At 36.5% G+C, this 22,090-nt stretch overlaps 1 protein-coding gene and 1 pseudogene across 8 annotated transcripts in view; both read right to left on the bottom strand.

The window, feature by feature from the left end:
• Positions 1-22,090, bottom strand: part of JMJD1C (jumonji domain containing 1C) — a 260,540-nt gene that overhangs the window by 66,024 nt on the left and 172,426 nt on the right. The gene's annotated exons all lie outside the window — the stretch shown is intronic.
• Positions 1,656-8,409, bottom strand: LOC132214923 (U6 snRNA-associated Sm-like protein LSm1; annotated as a pseudogene).

Genomic DNA, 22,090 nt, shown 5'->3' with positions numbered 1-22,090 from the left:
ACCAACCTCTCAAAAAATATTCTCTTGAATATACTTTATGTAGACATAGAATATTTCTGCATTAAAAAAAAAATCCTCACCTGAGGGTATTTTTTTCTGTTCATTTTTTTCCAATAGAGAGGTGAAGGGAGGTAAAGAAGGGGGGGGGGGGTTGGGGAGAGAGAGAAAAACATTGATGTGAGAAAGGCACATCCATTGGTTGCCTCCTGCACATGCCCTGACCGGGGCTGGGACAAACCTGTCACCAGGGTACCTGCCCCTGACCTGGAATCAAACCCTTGACCCTTTGGTTTGCAGCCCATGCTCTAACCACTGAGCAAAACAGGCAGGGTTATTTCTTCTTCTATTTTTTTTTAATATATTTTATTGATTTTTTACAGAGAGGAAGGAAGAGGGATAGAGAGTTAGAAACATCGATGAGAGAGAAACATCCATCAGCTGCCTCCTGCACATCTCCTACTGGGGATGTGCCTGCAACCCAGGTACATTCCCTTGACCGGAATCGAACCTGGGACCTATCAGTCCGCAGGCCGGCGCGCTATCCACTGAGCCAAACCGGTTTTGGTGATTTTATTTTTAATATACAACTTGCTTAGTGTCATTGGTAGGTCTTCTTTCAATTACCACAGAGCAAAAATCAAAACAATTGAGTAAAACTTTTAAAACCACTTGAAGGAAAACGTGTTTCCTTCTAAAGCCACATGTCAATATTCTTTGTGATAACTTTAATAATAGTTTTGAATTTTTATGGCAGTTCAAAAGTCTGGAAGGCAATTTTTCTCTCAAGTTATTTATCAGCATGATTTTTACAGAGTTGAGTCATCATGAGTTCAACCTACTGAGTCACCTGCTTATAACATCTGCTAACCACAATTTACTAACTGCAGCTTCCTCAAACTTAACACTGAACAAACTCAGGAAGGCCTGGTAACTGTTTAATGTTTTCTAAAGAAGCAACTGAAAATATTCTTTCAGAACAGCCAAAGTTAAAAAAAATAAAACAAAGAAACAACTCCCTTGCCCTGGAGGAACACTCCACCTATGGCAGTCTCACCCAACCTTTAGTTCCCCTCTGCTGGGGGGAGGAGCTCAACCTAAGAAATAAAATTATATGATTACACATTTTTGGAAAGTACTCTACTAAAAATAATTCCTAGAGCCCTAACTGGTTTGGCTCAGTGGACAGAGTGTCGGCGTGTGGACTCAAGGGTCCCAGGTTTGATTCCAGTCAAGGGCATGTACCTTGGTTGCAGGCACATACCCAGTAAGGAGTGTGCAGGAGGCAGCTGATGGATGTTTCTCTCTCATCGATGTTTCTAACTCTCTATCCCTCTCCCTTCCTCTCTGAAAAAAATCAATAAAATATATTTTTAAAAAAATCCTAGGTAGGAACACATACAAGCTAGACTAGAGTATACATATAATTGTGTCACAAACTATTCTAAGAGTTAACATCTATTTTTAAAAATTGTCTTAAAAATATAAGATGCAGCCCAAGCTGGTTTGGCTCAGTGGATAAAGGTCAGCCTGTGGCTGAAGGGTCCCGGGTTCAATTCTGATCAAGGGCATATGCCCAGGTTTCGGGCTTGATCCCCAGTAGAGGGTGTGTAGGAGGACAGCCGAACCATGATTCTCTCTCATCATTGATGTTCTCTCGCTCTCTCCCTTCTCCCTTCCTCTCTGAAATCAATAAAAATATATTTTAAAAAATACTGTTAAGAAACATATATACAAAATGCAAAGGATATAATTTTAAAATGACTAACACACCAAATACTTTGGAGGCTGATATTTTCAGTGTATTATCATAGCCTATAAACTTGAACTATTATACCAAAGTTCTCTCTCCTCAGAAAGAATTACAATCTAATGCAAACTGAAATAATCAATAAGTCCCATAACTTGATAGACTTGGACCTGCCAAGTGACTTAGTAGTCTTTTATCACATGATCCCTATTTCAGACTATCTGTTCCCTTCATTGGGGTCTATGCAGAGCAAGTGCAAAAACATGAGAAATGCATGAAATTATTCATAAAAAAGGAGGGAGTTAAAATTACAACTCCAAAGTATCATAATACAGGAACAACTTAATTACCTAGTACTGTTAAGATAGTAGGAACCATGTACTTCACAATTATTAGTCACTGTTTTGCTATTCCTAATAAGTTTAACTTATCTAGAACAGCGATTTTCAACCTTTTTTATCTCATGGCACACAAATTACTAAAATTCTGTGGCACACCAAAAATTATTATATTTTGCCAATCTGGAAAAAAAAAAGGGTATAATTTTGATTCATTCACATTGGAAGGCTAATATTGTGTTGGCTGCTGTCATTTTTTTTGTTTTTGTTTTTGGACAATCTAAGAGAAAAGAGATCAGTGCCCATCTAGAACATCTAATTGGAAAAAAGGGAAGAGAACATAAGCTGAAAGAGATATAATAAATACTTATTATAGTTTTGGCCTATAAAAAGTTTTTTAAGAATATATTTTTATTGATTTTGGAGAAAAAGGGAGAGGGAGAGACAGAAACATCAATGATGAAAGAGAATCATTGATCGGCTGCCTCCTGCACACCTCACACTGGGGATCAAGCCTGCAACCCACAGGTATGTGCCCTGCCCGTGAATCAAACTGTGACCTCCTGGTTCATGTCGAACTCAACCACTGGGCCACACTGGGTGAGCTACAAAAAGTTTTTAAAGATAACTTCTAGAAGTGAAATTTATAAAATTCTAGCAACTCTGAATAAAAACATGTCTAGAGTTCCTTCATTAAATAAGATACTCAACACAATTTCAGCTTTTCATCTATACACATGGTTATCATTGATCACTATATTATGATACAATCATAATTACTGATAAATGTCAAGTGTTGCTGCCTCTATACCAAACTATCCCAGAAAGACAAAGTTTGAGTTTGAACCATTTTTAGTTTCTTTTGTAACCTCTTGTGCTGTCAAGCGCCCAATATAACATCATCACACTTTAAAAAAATTCTCCTTTTGGCTTCTCATATGTTGTCGAGGAAACCTGATTCAATAGCTTGTTGAAATTATGTCTGAAGTAGTCTTTGTGTATGGGACTAAGAGGCACTTTTACAGGTAAAGTACAATAGGACTACATTTCTTTTTTTTTAATTTTTTTTTATTTATTGCTTTAAGTATTACAAAGGGTATTACATATGTGTCCATTTTTTCCCCCCGCCCTAGACAGTCCCCTAGCCTCCCCTATCACCCAGTGTCTTATGTCCATTGGTTATGCTTATATGCATGCATACAAGTCCTTTAGTTGATCTCTTACCCCCCTACCTCCTGCCCCCCAACCCTCCCCGGCCTTCCCGCTGCAGTTTGACAATCTGTTTGAGGCAGCTCTGCCTCTGTATCTATTATTGTTCAAAAGTTTATAATGGTCTCTATTATCCATGAATGAGTGAGATCATGTGGTATTTTTCCTTCATTGACTGGCTTATTTCACTTACATTTCTTTTTAAAGATGTTTTTATTGATTTTAGAGAGAGAGGGAGAGGAAAAGAGAGAAACACCAATTGGCTGCCTTCCGCACACGCCCCAACTGGGGATTGGATTGGCAACCCTTCGGTACATGGGGGCAAAATTCAACCAACTGAGCAAACAGGCCAGGGCTATATTAGGACGATATTTCATTCAACAAATTTTGAACACCAGATGGCTATTACTGTGCCAAGAGGCTGGCACTACATATAAGAGTTTCTGTCCTTGAAGATTTTACAGCCTGTTGGAATACACTCACGCACAAATTAATGCAATTCAGATTAAATAAATTTTTATGTAGGATATGCCTTCTCAATGCCATCTACTGTGACCACTCTATTTAATACTCTACCCTGCCTCTCCCCTCTCTATTTCTAGTTGGTCTTACCTTGCTTTATTATTCCCTTTTGTCTTAGCAGTAATTAAACTGTCTATTATACTGTATCATTTACTTATTATATTTATTATCTACTGTGCCTCCTATAGAATTTAAGCTCCAGCGAGGCGGGGAATTTTGAACAGTGCCTAGCACACCGATAGCTGTTAAATGAATAATAGTACAGCAGGGAGGTCTGGACTAGAGTTTTAGATTCAGAAGACATAGTTTTAAATGATAGTAAGAACACTGGAAATATAACATTGCTGAGGATGAATTATAAAATGAAGATAAAAAGACTCTGAAAAACCACCCAACATTAAAACTAGAGAGAGGCAACAGCTAGCAAAAGAGGGTTGATAAATAGAAGGGAAACCTGAATAGAAAGTAGAAGCAATAAGAATAAAGAATTTCCAAAACTGGAAGTGAGGCAGAAGCCAACCTGCAATAACTGAAGATATTATTGGGAGCTAAGAAAACAGAAATATAAAAGTTCAGATAATACTTTTAATAAATATGGCGATGGAAGATTAAAAAGTGAAGGAAGGGAATAAATAGATGTAATGAGATAACCTTTTAAATTTTAGAATGCAATTGTGGTAATTTACATAACAAAAGGAAACAACAAACAATACAATTAAAATTTGGTAAATGGAGCAAGGTATCTGTGAAGATGGATTCCAGACCACAAGGACAAGGATAAGCCTTTTAAAAAACAAGAAAAAGAGGGAAAAACCAAGACTAAAACAAAAAAATCGAATGAGTATAAGCCACTAGGAATCTATCCTAAAGAAACAAACAAACAAATATAAAAAAAACCCTGCCACAAAAAATTTAGACTGTTTTCAGCAACTACACTGTTGGTGGAAATGTTAGTGCTGTTATTCTAAGTCTGCTAGTTGCTTAATGCAGGACAAAGCAAATTAGTAAACATATGACATTCTAATTCTTTCATTCCTAAGGTTGTTGAGGACTTTCAACTTTTTAGAATATGACTACTGTGAATAATTAGAATTGACTACATAAGTCAATAATAATACTTTTAAAATGTATGCACATATGCAAACATATAGAGAAACATCTAGGGATGAAATAATATAATTCGGGGGATTTGCTTTAAACCCTAGAGTGCTGGGGAGCGCAATCGCGCTCCTCCTGCAGTGTCCAGTTCTGTCTGCTTTTATTAGTGATGATGATATTGCTAAATATGTCAATTCTTGCTGTGAAGATGACGATTTTGTGGAAGATATTGAACATGTAACTTCATTTACTTGCAATTTATATTTTTTTTCCTAAACTGCTGTAAAATCAGCAAAAATGCCTTGGCAATTTTAGCATAGTTCTTAGGATATTGGTTGGCACTCAAAGGGTTAAAATAATACACAAGAATAGTAAGACAAAAGAAATATTGGCCATGCACCGTTAATTGTGAAAACTACATGATATAGGTAACATGGGAATTCACTTTACCCTTTTATATATTATTTATTTTTATTTTAAAAAATTTTTACCCTTTTATGTCTTAAATTATTGGGGAAGGGGTTATCACATCACTCTTCTGCTCAAAACCCTCCACAGGTTTCCTCTCTAATCTTAAGCTGAACAAAAAAGTTTTTACAACAGTTTACAAAGTCCTACTTATCCACCTTTATTACCTTACTGCAGTTTTTAGTAATCTCCATATACTTGTCTCTTTGCCATTCTTTCAATGCTTTCATTTTTAAGGTCTTTCCACTTTTCTGATCCAGCTAACACTTTCAACCAGATTTTATTTTTCTTTGTAGCACTTACTGTCTTCTAATATACTACAATAGTTTGATTGCTGTCACTTCTTACTAGAAGGTAAGCTATGTAAAAGCAGTTTTTTTTTGTTTTGTCTTGTTCATGGTTGTACCTTAAGTATCTTGGATTTTTGCCTAGGACATCGAAGGTGTCCAATAAATAGCTGTAAAATTGAATTAGTCATAGAAAAAAGGGGTATACATGACACAAGGAAAAGAGGAGGTAAATAAAGATACAAAAATAGGTATAAGGACAGGAAATTAGGGGGGTTCCTGCTTGAATCTCAATTTCCTGAGCTGCAGGAGAAAGGTCATCTACTTAGAGAAAAAGAGGAAACTGAGTAGAGAGAATTTGGAATTAACTCCTTTAGAAATGGAAGCTGGAAAGGAGCATAGAAAATTATGCCAACTAGCCCAGGACAGGAGGCTCAGTTGATTATAGCATTGTCCCAATAAACCAAGGTTGCAGGGTGTCAGGGAACATACAAGAAGCAATGAATGTATAAGTAAGTGGAACTAATCTCTCTCTCTTTCTCAAGTCAAATAAATAAATAAAATAAAATGATACCAACTAATATTTCCATTGAGACTGGAGACAATACAATAACACCAAAATAAATGGGTGTAATTTTCTCTTACAATGTTAAGCATTTAAGGGTAAGGCTTTCCAACAGAATTTTCTGCATTGACAAAAATGTTACCTATATATCTACACTGTCCTACATACAGCTATTTCAGTATGTGAAATGTGGCTGCTGTGATTGAGAAACTGAATTTTCAAATTTACTTTTACTTAATTTAAATAGCCACATGTGACTAGTGGCTACCAATAAAGGGGAGTGCATTTTTAGGGTGTAAAAGAAAATAGCCCTGGCCAGTGTTGCTCAGTTGGTTGGGTGTCCCATGCACCTAGAGGCTGCAGGCTTGATTCCCCATAGTGGGTGTGCAGGAAGCAGCCAATCAATGGTTTGCTCTCACATCAAAGTCTCCCCCAGCCCCAAACCCCTCCCCACCTAAAAAGCACTTAAAAATCGTAATAAAATAAAATAAAATAAATTGCAGTATGTTTAAAGGCAGATGTGACAAAGACAAAGAGATAAAGGAATTAAGGTGCTGATAAGAATAGTTGAAATAGCGTATTACAGGAGAGGATACCTTGGAGGATACGAAGAAAAAAACTAGGAATAGGCAGGAAGTTCACCAGTTATGACTCACTGGTGAGGTGGTAAAATCTGTGAATGACATCTAATTTATCTGCTCAGGGTTTACAAAACAATTAATTCTAATGGGTTACTTGGAAGTGTATGAACTAAGATTTACCCGACCAGACCTATTTATTTCCTGAACTCCTCCCATATCCTTCTGTTTATCACAAAATTTTATAGGGCATAAAGTTCTTTCCTATATATTATCTCATAAGCAATGTCAACATTACCGTGAGGCAGATATTGCATACCTAATTTTATAGATTAAAAAAATAAAAAACTGTTAAGCCTTGTTCAAAATTTCAGACAGTAAGCAACAGAGCTGGACTCAGCTTCTGGGTCCAAGTTGGCCGGTTGTTCTACTACCAAATTCTGATACCTTTAATAGATGTCAACTTTTGCCTACCCCCAAAGAGCTAGTATTTCCTAAAACACATTTTATATATGTGTATTTATGAATATGATGGTTCTCTGTTTTGTTTTTGAGATTCATATTTTATTTACAAGCAAATGAAGACTATCCCCTATAAACTCTAATTTGGGATGAGAAGAGCAACATAGAAAAGTAGTTGCTGGCTCCACAGTGATGTGTGAAAGTCCATCCAGCTATTTCTTTGAGCAATTATTTTGTTATTAAAAAGGGGAAAAAAGGCATATGATTTCTTCATGTTGCATATGTGAAAGAATACAAAAGAAAAACTTTTCAAAATTCTACAGTCTCTAATCACATGTGTAAGGTGACCAGAATACTCATTAAGAGTGTCTGCTTCATGAATGGAGAGACCTTGATCTTTAAGAGCCTGAACTTTCAGCTTCTCGGCTTCCAGCTTGGTCTGCTATTCTACCCTTTCTTCTTCTAGGATTTCTTCAATGGACACTTGCTGCAAGGGTGCGTCACTCTCCTTTTTCAAGTCCAAATTGGCCAATGCTTCTCAAAAAGCCTCTAAGTGTCCTTCCATCTTGCAGCAGGACCAAGTGCTTTTTGTCATTGTGCCCGATGAGGCTGGCAGTACCAGGCATATAGTTCATTTTGAGCCAAGATAAGGCTGCAATGTAAAGCAGTGAAGGGCCAAGAGCACGCCCACCACCACCTTCCTCCTACCTTAGTCGCCGCCTCAGTGGGACTGGGTTGGGAACCCAAACGGGGACCCGACTTCTGCCCCAGCTTTCAGCCGCCAGAGCACCCCTTTCTCTATTTTTAAATGTGATTAATTTGTATAAACTATTTAATTATATTAATACTAAATCAGATACTCTGAAGTCCTGAAGTTCTGGGGCAAAAGGCAGAGAGAGTCATCCAAGTTGTGCCATCATCCAAATTGAATTCATAAAAATTTAAGTACAAATGTTTATACCTATTTATGTAACAAAACAGAACGGCAAAGAGATACTTTGGGAGTGATTAAGACCAATAAAACAAATTAGTAGTTCACCCTCTTCTTTACAGTACTGGTAGGGAACATCATTAACTATACACTCTAGGCCAGAGAAGGGTCTTCCGCCTTACGAGTGAGTCCTTCAAAACACTAACAACAACAACAACAACAACAACAAAAAACAAAAAAAAACACTAACAACATGCCAGTCAGATGCTACCAATTGATTCAAGTTTGCCTGACATAACATCTATACTAATAATAGCCTAGGTGGTCGTCACGCCCTCACGCGTCACAGGAGGCTGCTTGCGCAGCAGGTGCGCACAGGTGGGCGGGGACTTGATGCTGCGTGCGCGGCCCGAGGCCTTGCCGCATGGCCAGGCCTGGGGGTCCTGCGGCATGGAGGCGGGATCCCAGGCTCCGGCCTACCTCTTTAGGGCAATCCATCAAGGATCCCTAGATGGGTGGGTGGGGCCTATCTCTTTGGGGCAATATATTGCAGAGCTCCTGCACTGTGAGAGAGCACAGGCCTAGCTGGGGGACCGCCCCCCACCCCCCAGTGCATGAATTTCATGCACCAGGCCTCTAGTATATGAAAAAAACATTAAGAAAAATGCTCAACAATGGGCTTTATAAAGGACTGGACGGAACTGTTAGTATGTGATGGAACCTAACTCCTTGAAACCAGGAGTGGATGTGGGAGAAAAAACAAAAACTCATCCTTCTGAGGTACTTGAGGTATGTACTACATTTTCATAGTTTACATACTGAAAAATGTCTAAAAGATCATTAAGCCTAAAGATTATATATACATGAGAAGACCTTATGCATCCAGATATTTTATTCATCCCTGTTATACAGAATTCTCTATGTCCAAAAATGGTATTGCATCAATGGCAGAGGGGAGAAAGCTTATTAACTGGGAGCAATAACATGTTATTTCCCAGGCAAAAAAAAATTTAGAAAAGTACTGGATTTAAAAACAAAAATATCTTACACTACTTGTAAATTTGATATATATATATATATATATATATATATATATATATATATATCTCTACTAGAAGCCCGTTGCATGAAGATTTGCGCAAATAGGCCTTCCTTCCCCTGACTGCCGGCACTGGTTTTCCTCCAGCACCCGGGACCCAGGCCTTTGGTCCAGCGGCAGCAAGGCATAGCTTCTCCGCTGCGGCCACAGCGAGGCTTGGCTTCTCCACTGAGGCCACAGCGGAGAAGCCAAGCCTCTTCAGTCTTCACTCCACGCCTGCGTATGCAAATTAACCGCCATATGTGTTGGGTTAATTTGCATACTCATCTGATTGGCTGGTGGGTGTAGCGGAGTGACACCAATCTATATGTTTCTCTTTTATTAGTGTAGATTTAAGTGCAAATATGATGGAAACATATTACCCATTTAGAATTAACTTTTATCAAATAAGTAGGCCTAAAGATATCAAAGAATGTGTGAGTGATATAAAAAATTTGATATGGAAAAAAAATTGATATGAATTAGCCTGATTAGGTAATTAGGGTCATGGACAGCTAGGAGAAAAATCACAGCATCAAGATTAAAGAGGAAGTAGAGCTGGTAGGCCACTGTCTGCTGGAGGCCTCTTTTCTATGCTGACTTGACAAGCCTGCTTTGAAGGCTTCCACTTTTTCAATTGTCTTAATCTACAGTCCAATATCTCTAAATAAAGGGGGAGAAGGGTGCACTAAAAATGTGTGGGGGTTTTACCATTAGCATAATGACTGGGCAGCAGACTACAGGCATTTAAATGTGCTAAAGCCAGAGATGTCTACCCTCCTACAATTCACTACAAAGCAAAGAATCAAATATTAATAGTACCCATGACTGTTAATTTTGTGTGGCAGTTTTGCTAGGCTATGGTATCCATTTATCTGGTCCAACACCAGTCTAGATGTTGCTGTGAAGTTATTTTTTAGATGTAATTAACATTTCAATCAGTAGACTGAATAAAGCAGATTACTCTCCATAATGTGCCTGGGCCTCATCCAATCAGTTGAAGGACCCAATAAAAAGAATGCGGCCCTGCAAAGAAAAAGAATTCGACCTCCAGACACTATTGCCAGACTTCCCAGACTGCTTCTCTGCCCTGTGGATTTTACATTTGCCTGCCCCCAAAATTACATTAGTAATTTAAAACCACCCAGCCTCGCACCACTCCCTTTCCTCGACACAAATGCTTGCAGGCACACATAATCTTTTTTTTTTGTTTTTGTTTTTTACATAATGATTGCTCACACTTTACACAGTCACTTAGGTGACACACTCAGTTCTTTTGTTACCCCATTTGATTTCCACAAGAACCCCCAGTGGAGGCAGTGTGTTCCCATTTTTTTTTTAATATATTTTATTGATTTTTTACAGAGAGGAAGGGAGAGGAATAGAGAGCTAGAAACATCAATGAGAGAGAAACATCGATCAGCTGCCTCCTGCACACCCCCTACTGGGGATGTGCCTGCAACCAAGGTACATGCCCTTGACCAGAATCGAACCCGGGACCCTTCAGTCTGCAGGCCGATGCTCTATCCACTGAGCCAAACCGGTGCTGGCCCCATTTTTTATTTATTCATTTATTTTACTGATTTCAGAGAAGAGAGGGAGAGAGGGAGAAACATCAATGATGAGAGAGAATCATTGATTGGTTGCCTCCTGCACACCTCCCACTGAGGATGTGCCTGCAACCAAGGTACATGCCCTTGACCGGAATCGAACCTGGGACCCTTCAGTCCGCAGGCCAACGCTCTATCCATTGAGCCAAACCAGTTAGAGCAGGCACACACATCTTAATGGTTTTGTTTCTCTGGAGAATCCAAAGATAATGCCTATTAAGAAACACTATTAGCTTTCCTTATCTTTTTCCCATCTTCTAAACCCGTGCTTTCTGAGAAAAAATAAAGCCAAGAAAAGGAAACAGGCAAAAATATGTGGTATTACTGCATTAGTTGATTCCAAAGTACAGGACACAATGAATATACCTCTATTTTAGAACTTTTGGCATGTTGCTATAACTATATTTTGTCTCGCCCCCTGATCTGAAAGAGACTCAAGTATTTTATCTGACTTTAAATCTTAGCATCTAGCAAAGTGACTGGAACATAGCAATAAATGAATGTCCTTATGTTATAGTTCTGAATCTTTTTTCCTTGAATCTTAAAAACGTATCTTCTCTAAAGGCAGGTCCATGCCTATTAATTTACAAGACAAGAGTTACACTCCAACAACTGTATACTTTAATATGATTTTTCTTAAGATTTAACAATCATTTAGACAAATTATGCAGTTGTAGAAAAGTGAAATAAAGTGGTACCCTAAGTAATTAGAAGAGTGTGGTACCAGCATAAGGACAGACATATAGACTAACAAAATAGAGAGCTTAGAAATAAATTCGAGAATAAATGGTCAATTGATTTTCAACAGGGGTGCCAAGATTATATTCAACAGGAAAAGGACAAATATTTTCAACATATGGTGTTGGAAACTTGGATGTCCACATGAAAAAAAATTAAGTTGGACTCTTACCTTATAACTATATTAGAAATTAATTAAAGTTGGGCCAGAAGCTTAAATGTACACTAGCACTAAAACTATGAAACTCTTAAATGAAATTTTTCATGATGCTGAAGTTGGTATTAATTTCTCAGTTATGACACCATAAGCATATGCAAAAAAGAAAAATAGGTAAATTGGACTTCATAAAAATTTAAAAACTTTATACATAAAAAACTATTAAACTGTAAAGAATTCAGTGTTGTTTTTTTTAATTAAGAGAGAAAAGAAAACCCAAAGAATGGGAGAAAATATTTGCAAAGCATCTATCTGATAAATAGAGAATGATAAAACTCCTAAATTCAACAATAAAAATAAACAACTAAAAAATGGGCAAAGAACTTCATACCCATTAGGATGGTTATTCTTAAGAAAATGAAAAACAAGTATTCTTAGATATTGAGAAATTGGAACCCTTCTTGGTGAGAATATAAAATGGTACAGATACTGTAGAAAAAAGAGTTTTTGGATCTTCATCAACAGTAAAACACAAATTTCCAAATGCTTCAACAATTGCATTCTTAGATGTATGCCCATAAGAATTGAAAGGCAACTGTGGAAAACAGCATAGTGTTTCCTCAATAAATTTAAAAATGGAACTTCGATTTGACCCAGTAGTCCCACTTTTAGGAATATATCCCAAGAAAACAGAAACACCAATCAGAAAGGATATATGCACCCCTATGTTCATAGCAGCACAATTTACAATAGTTAACATTTGGAAACAGCCTAAGTGCCCATCAGTAGATGAGTGGATTAGAAAACTGTGATACATCTACACATGGAATACTAGGCTGCTGTAAAAAAGAAGTAACTCCTACCATTTGCAACAGCATGGATAGAACTGGAGAAATAAACCAGTCAGTAAAATAAATCTCACTCATTTGTGTAATATAATGAACAACATAAACTGAGGAACCAAAATAGAACCAGAGTCATAGAAGCATCAAACAGACTGTCCAACCTATGAGGGAAAGCAGGGGGTGAGGGGATAAGAGATCAACCAAAGTACTTGTATGTATGTATATGAGTAAAACCAATGGTCACAGTTGGGGGGGGGGGGGACCACATGCTGGGAGGTGGGGGAGGCCAGGGAGAGGTCAATGGAGGGAAAAGGAGACTTATGTTATACTTTAAACAATAAAGAATAATAAAAAAAGAATTGAAAGGCAAGACTCAAACTTGTATTTGTATACCAATGTTCATAGCAGCTTTATTCATAATAGCTAAGAGGTGAAAACAACCCAAATGTCCATCAATAGATGAATCAACAAAAAATGATTCATACATAAAATAAAATATAAAGCTATAAAAAGAAATGAAATTCTGATATGCTATAACACAAGTGAAACTTAAAGACATAATAGGTGAAATAAGCCAGTCCAAAAAAAAAAAGAACAAGTATTATATACTTCTACTTATATATGGTATCTAGAATAGGCAAAGAAAGTACAGACTAGGAAAGTAGAGCAGCAGCTACCTGGGGCTGCGGAGAAGACAGTATTGAGAAGTGGGGAGTTATTGTTTAACTACAGCCCAGTGCATGGATTTGTGCACTGATGGGGTCCCTCGGCCTGGCCTGTGGGGATCAGGCCAAAACCAGCAGCCCGACATCTCCTGAAGAGCCCCGGATTGCAAGAAGATGCAGGCCAGGCCGAGGGACCCCACCTGTGCATGAATATGTATGCATATAAGATCTTTGGTTAATCTCTTCCCGCCCTCCCCTATACTCTGTCTCTAGTTTTACTAAGAAACACAAATATTAGACCTAAAGATCTTGTAAGGGTGGGGGTAGGTGGGAGAATAAACACTGACACACATAAGTCACATGGAAACTAGTATTATGAGAAGCAAAACTTATGAGTAAGCAGAAGAAACCTGAGTGTAGAAAGGAGATTGAGGAAGGGGATAAAAGAAGGAATAGAATATGTGACTCGAGTTCCTGACTTTCTAGTTCCTAATTCCACTTTGAATAAGGTTTAGCTGTACTTTCCTGCTATGGATGTCCATGACATTGCCTGTTAAATATTTATAATATCCCACAATCCTTTTTAATTTAAGTGAGCTTCTATTTCTGCTACCCATTTATTTTTAAGTTACTTACCAAAGACTTGTATACATTAAATAAATTAATATAACCCGATGGCATTACACAAAACTAAGATAATAAAACAATCTGTTCTCCTCATAAGGCTAACATAAAAATTAATCAAAATAATGAACATGAAAATAGTTTGGAAATTGTTCAACTTTACAAATGTAAAATGTTAACAAACTGGGAAATAAAGTTTTAGTTTTCAGATTTTAAATAATATGGCTATGAGGGTACAGGGGAGATAGATAGTGATGGGAAATAAATAAATAATATGGCTGTGCTTTAGCAAGAATCTGCAATTGGGCAGAAGGAATAAATAAATAATATTAATACATTTTCACTGGCAGAAACCAGAAAATCTTTGTAAATGGTAACTAGTGATGGCTTAGAATATTTGGAATCTGATGTCTATAGCATAATTTCACATACTTTAAATTCATACCAGCAGGCACAAAAAATTAAAAAGAGACTGGCAGATTTTTCAGCATATGATCATAACAGATTTGGTACCAGGAGAGAACTATTGCAGACTGTGACTTATGAATGTTTTTAATCTGAATATTGCAGAACAGCTCACACTTGTGCCAAATTTCAGTCAAAATAACATGTTCCTGGACTCCATGGGTACATCTTCAACACACAAGTTTTGCAACCGATTTTTACAAATGAAGAACTCCCTGTTTAATGGCAGTAGATATGTATTTGGGGTAAATCAACATACCTGGATTTATGGGACTTTAGTATGCATATTTATAACTAACTTTGAAATTATGCCTATATAAAATCTGCAGGTGGGAGATAAAGGAATACTTAGAGTACAGAGCAAAATTACTAAATATTAAAACATGATGTACCAACTTCAAATTTTAAAAAAGCCTACTTAAATAAGGAAGTACAATGACTGTTTTAGCTACTGGTTCCCCTTTTCTTGTAGTTCATTCTACTTTTTAGGTTTCAGCTTGGTTCCACTATTGCAAGCTGTCACTTTTGACTAGAAATGGAATAAAGCCAAGTACTACACAATAGTAGCTTCCTGCTCTGGCCTCATCCCCTAGACCACCCCCAGGCCACTGCCTCCCCACAGATGCTGATCCTACCAATAATCCACCAGCAGTCAATTCACAGCTATGGCTATGATCCTTTATTTTTTCACACTCATGGCACAGTGTATTATGCTACAAGTTCACAGTTGTCATTTTTAATGGCTTTATGGCAATAAGGCACCTCTAAATTTCAATCAAATGCTAATATGAAGGTAAAGTGAAATAAAGGGAAATGCATAAAAAACTCAGGGACTAATTGAGAATGTGCTCAACTTCTGTCAAAATACAATTCAGAAACAAATATACAAACGTACAGAATACAGAGCTCTGATTAAGTAATATTAATCCAAACAATACTGCTATTACAATTTTGCATAACTGTGATTTGCATTGGCACTGCCTAAACTCAATAGTCCTCTCTTTTAAAATAAACCTAGATTTAGGTTGAATGTCTCTCATCCATGAGACTAAAATAAATCAGAAATTTCGCAGAAGTATGGCTCCAAGTATTCTGAAAGGAACCTCAAAGGTCATTTAATTCAATTCTTATTCAAAGCTTAGAGAGGACTTCCAAACTTATAGTACTCATCTACATAGCCTTATCAGCCCAAAGCCAAACAAATAAACAAACTTAAACACACACATACACACACACACACACCCCCAAAAACAATTCTGTAACTTGTCTGAATATGACTTATACTTTTTGAAATACAAATAACTATCTGCAGCAAATGGAGCTTATACCTTTCTTTCCCTGTGGGGGGAAAAAAACGTATGTTTTGTGGGAGGTACCACACAAGGGTTCCACATCTTTTTAAATATTATTTCCTTAAAATAATAGTTTAAGAAACCACCATAGAATCTTATATTTAAAAAAAAAAAGGGGGGGTGGGGTGGGGAGAACACTACTATGAAAACATGTTGTGTTTTACATTGACCATAGCTTATACTGAGAGTGATTGTTTATCTAGCACCAGATGCAGAAAAGAATATAGCAAGAGCCCCAAAGACAAATAAGACAGACGGTTAAAAGTAAGAGGGGCAGAGTAATGTCCAATGGTTGCAGTGTATGGTAGGAAGCGTTTAAATATCTATCAAAAAGGTTTAAGATAACATCTACAAAAATAAAAATTTAGAGCATGTCTAAATAGCTACCTTTTACTGAGCAGTTTCTATGTAGTAATAAACTCTTCAATGTATCATTTTATTTATTCTTCATAACAACCCTAAGGGAGATAGTATGGTTATCTTACAGATGAGGAAACCATTTATTTTGAGTGCTTTAGACTTTCCCAATGTCACAAACTAACAAACAACAAAGCTTGAATTTGAAATATATCTACATGAATTGACTTGAAAATTCATGGTCATCAAAATTATGCTAGACTGATGATTCTCTAGGAAAAAAGACTCTAGTGAAGACCCAATCAAGTAACTGCTTCTTATATATTACAAAACAGATGTCACTGTTATGTAGAAAATTTTGTTACTCTCTTGCTTCAAAACCTCCATTAATTCATATGGCCTACAAGATAAGTCAGTTAGTAACTGTACTTAGCGACCATTTTCCTCTTTTATCTGGCCCCAGAATACTTATTTATTTAGTATGATGCCTACTATTCAAAAAACTCCCTTCTCTAGCTAGGCTGATATTCTACTTTCCCCTAAATCTACCTTCTCTATCACTGATCATGCTGTCCTTTCTGCCAAATGTCTGCATTAGGCTCCCTGTCTTGCACTTCCATCTCCTTTAAAATGAATCCTGTTCCAAGTTTTACCTCCTTCATGAGACTTCTTTAACCATTTCAATCTTTACTGACTTCTTTCTTTGTCTTTACTATGTATTTTTTTGATTACGTAAATCAAGATATTTCAAGGAAATTGTTTTTATATGAGTTCTTCTAGAATATAACAAACTCCTTGGGGGAAAAAAGGACTTATACTTTTATCAACTTTTTAAAACCATTAAGCAACTAGCAGGATGTTGTGAATGGGAAAACCACAGAATTTAAATAACTGTTAAATGAATCAAGTCAGTGAGATATTTCCAAGGCCAGACATTAAAAAAAATTAGGGGTAAGCCTAAGTATAAAATTTCCATTTAAATACTTCCTTTTGGGGGAAAAACCAAGTATCAAAAGTCAGTGGAACACCAAGAGCTCTCTAGCCCCTACTTCTCTGATCTGGGCTATGTCTATCACAACTACAATGAAGATGCTCTCATTTATGGTGGTATGGGGGTGTGGGTGAGTTCTACTTCCATATCCAGTGTTTCATAATAATTCTTACAAAACATCTCTCTTAAGATCAAGTTTAATTATCATTGCAAAAATTTAAAAAAAAAACATCCAAATTTTTATCTTTAACAAATAGTAACAGTTTGCTGGGCTGTTTCTGGATGTCAATTTATTTTTTTTCCTTTAGTAAAATTAATAGGGGTGTAACGATTTTTAATACCAGAAAGAAAAGGAAACAAATCAGAAGAACTCTGGGACAGAACCATTTACATAACTACACTAATAAATCCTGGACCAGGTCAAATTCCCATTTCATCTGTAAGAATGTTATAGTTTTAAATTGCTCTAAAGTGATATATCTGAAGTGAGAGTAAAGAAAAAGTTTTTTTCTACCCACCCAAATAATACTAACACAAAATTCTGTCTATGTCCTTCTGTAAACTATTAGCAGTATCATCTTAGAACCCTGGGGGGAAAAAGTGCTTATAAGACATATTACTACCAACAAGATTTTTAAACATTTGTCAGTGGCTCACTTATGGCAAATATTTAATTTAATTCCAAATATAACATTTGGCTAGTAACAACCAAACAACCAGCTAATTATTATTTTTTAAATCCTCACCCGAGGATACTTTTCCATCGATTTTCAGAGAGAGTGGAAGAGAAAGGGAAAGACAGAAATACTGATGTGAGAGAAACACATCGATTGGTTGCCTCCTGCAGGTGCCCCAACCTGGGCCCTGGCCGGGGAGGAGCCTGCAACTGAGGTACGTGCGCTTGATCAGAATCAAATCCGGGACCCTTAGGCCCCAACTAATTGTTTACCTTAGCCGACTAAGGGCTAAATTTCACCCTCCATCACATTATCTTATTTTGGTTGTGAAGCAACTCCAAACTCCATAGGACAATAACAAAAATTTAGAAGAAAAAAAAGACATCTCTGCTACACTCCACTATCTAAACTATTAGCAACTTATCCTGGGCAATCAACTGAGTTGTTTTTAGTAAACCAGGTATGTTGAGCAACAACTATCTTAGGGATATTCTGAAACTATAGCCAATAAATTTCTATAAATCAGTGATGGAAAAATTGTGGATCAAAATGGACTCAAACGGGGAAATGAACTTTCTCACTGGAGGACTACGGAATGATAAATATACAGATCTGATAAAGTCCAGACACATTCATTAACTAAATAATGTAAGACTCTTCTCTGTTCAACACTTTAGGCAATATTTAGTCCAGGTAATAAGAAAATACTCAGGTTTGCTCCACCCATTTTTTCCCCTTTAACCAGCAATTCACAGCACAATATCTAATGTTTAATAAGGTAGTTCCATGTCTATATTCTATGACAGACACTGTAGTATTAATAACCTTATTTCTAACCTTTGATCAGTTTATTATAACCCAGAACTTCAGAGAGAATCATTCCTTCAGTTCTAGGATGATTCTACTCTATTCTAGTGAAAATGTCTCACTACAATGAATTTTTAAAATACAGTAAGATAAACAGAAAGCATAATTTTGAACAGGCACATTCTGCTTCAAATCTCTAATGGTTTTAAATTAGTGCTTTTTGTATTATTCCTCCATTACCATTAAAAGCAAAGAGGGCCGAAACCGGTTTGGCTCAGTGGATAGAGCATCAGCCTGCGGACTGAAGGGTCCCAGGTTCGGTTCCGGTCAGGGGCATGTACCTGGGTTGTGGGCACATCCCCAGTGGGAGGTGTGCAGGAGGCAGCTGATCGATGTTTCTCTTTCATCGATGTTTCTAACTCTCTATCTATCTTCCTTCCTCTCTGTAAAAAGTCAATAAAATATATTTAAAAAAAAAAAAAAAAGCAAAGAGGATTGTTATCCCTGGAAAATACTGGACTAATAAGGCAGACTAAACCAAGATGAATGATATCAGTCATGTACAATTTTCAGGTAAAAAATAATTTTTATATCCTCTATGAAGCAACCAATCTGAAAACTGTAGGTGTTAATGGCCAGAAGCCAAAATCCAAGGCAAGATGATTTCAAAATCATGCTAAAAGTTCAATGTCATATTTCATTATATAACTAGTTTTTATATGAATTTGATCATAATTTTACATTTTAATGGAAACATTTTTTAAAAACGTTTGTAATTACCTCCCAAAGTAACAATACTAAAGAAATCATAACTCAAATGACAAAAAACAAACCCAGAACTATAAAAAGCACCTTTAAGAATCAATTATTCGGTTTTTTCTTCTTCCTTCTTCTCAGGCAGCTAAAAGACAGAAGAATATGCAGAGTTCCCTCCTACTTCCTCTCTTTTCCCCCTACCCCTTTACTTCAAACTTACTGCAGCCAAGCAAGATCAGGAAATCTAAAAGGCAGAAGCAAAAACTCATTTGTGTGCAAATGGAATGAAAAAATAGAATTAACAATACCATGGTATGCTGCTTCAGTTGTTTAATTGATATGCATCCATTATACTGTCTATAACATATTGGTTTGATTTTTCTGTTTATTCAACTTTTTTTCCAAACTATTAAAAATTGTAATCTATGATGGCTGTATTGTAATCTTCCAACTACAGGTCACTTAAAAAAACCTGACCGTATCAACTAACTTAATACATGCCATCTGATATTCAATGCATTGAGATCATTCAGAGAGGTAAGTGTAGGACTCATACTGGTGACCTAAAAGTGAAAATATCTGTATTAATTCCAAGTCATCTGTTTCCTAAACTGGTGACCTAAAAGTGAAAATATCTGTATTAATTCCAAGTCATCTGTTTCCTAACCATTATCTTACAATATGTTATCATTGTGATATACTAAAAAATAGGAACTAAGCCAGAAAAAAATAGGTCTATGCAACTATTAAAGAAACTAAAGGGAGCATATTACTACAGAATAAAATGCTGAGAACTCGCCCGCCAGTGTGGCTCAATGGTTGATCACTGACCTATGAACCAGAAGGTCACATTTTGATTCCTGGTCAGGGCACATGCCCAGGTTGTGGGGTTGATCCAGTGTGGGGCATACAGGAGGCAGCTGATGAATAATTCTCTCTCAGTATTATTGTTTCTATCTCTTACTACCTCTCTGAAATCAATAAAAATATATTAAAAAAATAAAAATGCTAAGAACTCAAGTAGAAAGATGACAGATGGAAATTCCCACTACAAAAAACATTTAATTAGATTCACAGCACAGCATCATTTATGGGAATTTTAAATACACTACTTACGTATGCTCATCATTGTATACACAAAGGCCATTTCCAAAGATGACTTTTCCTCATCACACTAAGTCTATAAAGGACAATTAACACCCAGATTCAGAAGAAATTGCCTCATCAGCCAATCAATGATTCTCTCTCATCATTGATGTTTCTCTCTCTCCCTCCCTCTCCCTTCCTCTCTGAAATCAATAAAAATATTTTTTTAAAAAAGGAGGAAATTACCTCATGAAATCTAAAGATGAAAAAAACAAGGAGACCATTTAAAAACTTGTTCAATTTTCCCCAAACCCGTTTGACTTACACAGATTACCCTAAGATTAAGATATGTCAAGACACTATTTACAAAATCTATGCCAGTAACAGCTGCCATGTTTAAGATGCCAAGGAATTTAATGTACTGTTTGGACAACTGGTTGGGAAATGCATTCTGGGATAAAGCTATTCTAATTATATTAACTCTAAAATTGCTTCCTTTACCTAGACTATGTCTATATTTTCCAAATTCATTTAAACATTTTTTAAGAACTACTAAGCCATCTTAGGTCTCTGCAGTAAATTTTCAATCAAAACATTATAGCAAGAGTCTACTATGTACATATGTTTTTAATCCAATTAAAAACACTAAACATAAAAATTAAAACACACACAAAAAGCTCAATAGCAAACCATCTATTACTTCTAAAACTAATAAGAAATTCTAAAGATATGCTGGATCCTAAATCAAGTGTTCTTACTCCTTCCAATTTCTAAGAACTGCAGTTACATAATTCCTGAAACACAAATGGTTAAAATGTCAAGTGAATCACTTTACTTCTGGAAGAAATAGCATCCTTGTAGGACAAAGGTCGACTTATCTATACTAGCATAGCAATATAAGTAGCTTAGTAATAAATATAATCATACAGTTTACCAAAACAAATAGTACTCTTATGCCTTTATTTATTATTATTTTTGTTACTCTTCACCTGAGCATATTTTTCCCATTGATTTTTAGAGAGAGGGGGAGGGAGGAAGGAAGAGAGGGAAGGTGAAAGAGAGGGAGGGGAAGTGAGGAAAGGGGGAGGGAGAGAGAGAAAGAGAGAGACTGAGATTGATTGAGACTGATTGAGATCGACTGGTGCTGGGGATTGAATCTGTAACCCAGGTATGTGCCCTTGACCAGGAAGTGAACCTAAGACCCTTTCGATACTCAGGCTGACACTTTCCACTGAGCAACACCGGCCAGGGCGTGTGCCTTTATTTTTAATAAAACAATAGAATTATCAGACTCTAAAACAGCTTTAAAAATGAAAAAAAAAAAAATACCACACCCACAAACCTATGAAATGTTAGCACATTCTTTTAATCATTATAACTTTTAATATACATATTGTAGAGTATTAGGCCATCTGGCAAAGGGTCTAGCTTTTTAAAGTAATTTCTACATAATGATTTCACTTCTCTAAATCAAATCCAAGCTGAAACTTCCAGAGTGCTTGCTAATCAGAAACCACAGATTTTTACCTAGACTTGCCTAGTCTAATTCCCACTAAAATAAATAAAACAAATTATAGTTAAGGCATATAGTAAGCTAAATGGCATTCACAATTAAAAACAAAATAAAACCCAAGGGAAAAGCTCTAACACCTCCACTATTAAACTGGGACTTGCTAT

This window comes from Myotis daubentonii, chromosome 13, assembly GCF_963259705.1.
Source record: "Myotis daubentonii chromosome 13, mMyoDau2.1, whole genome shotgun sequence".
Taxonomy (NCBI): Eukaryota; Metazoa; Chordata; class Mammalia; order Chiroptera; family Vespertilionidae; genus Myotis; species Myotis daubentonii.
Note: the sequence above shows the minus strand (reverse complement) of the source record. Positions and strands in the feature narration are given on the sequence as shown.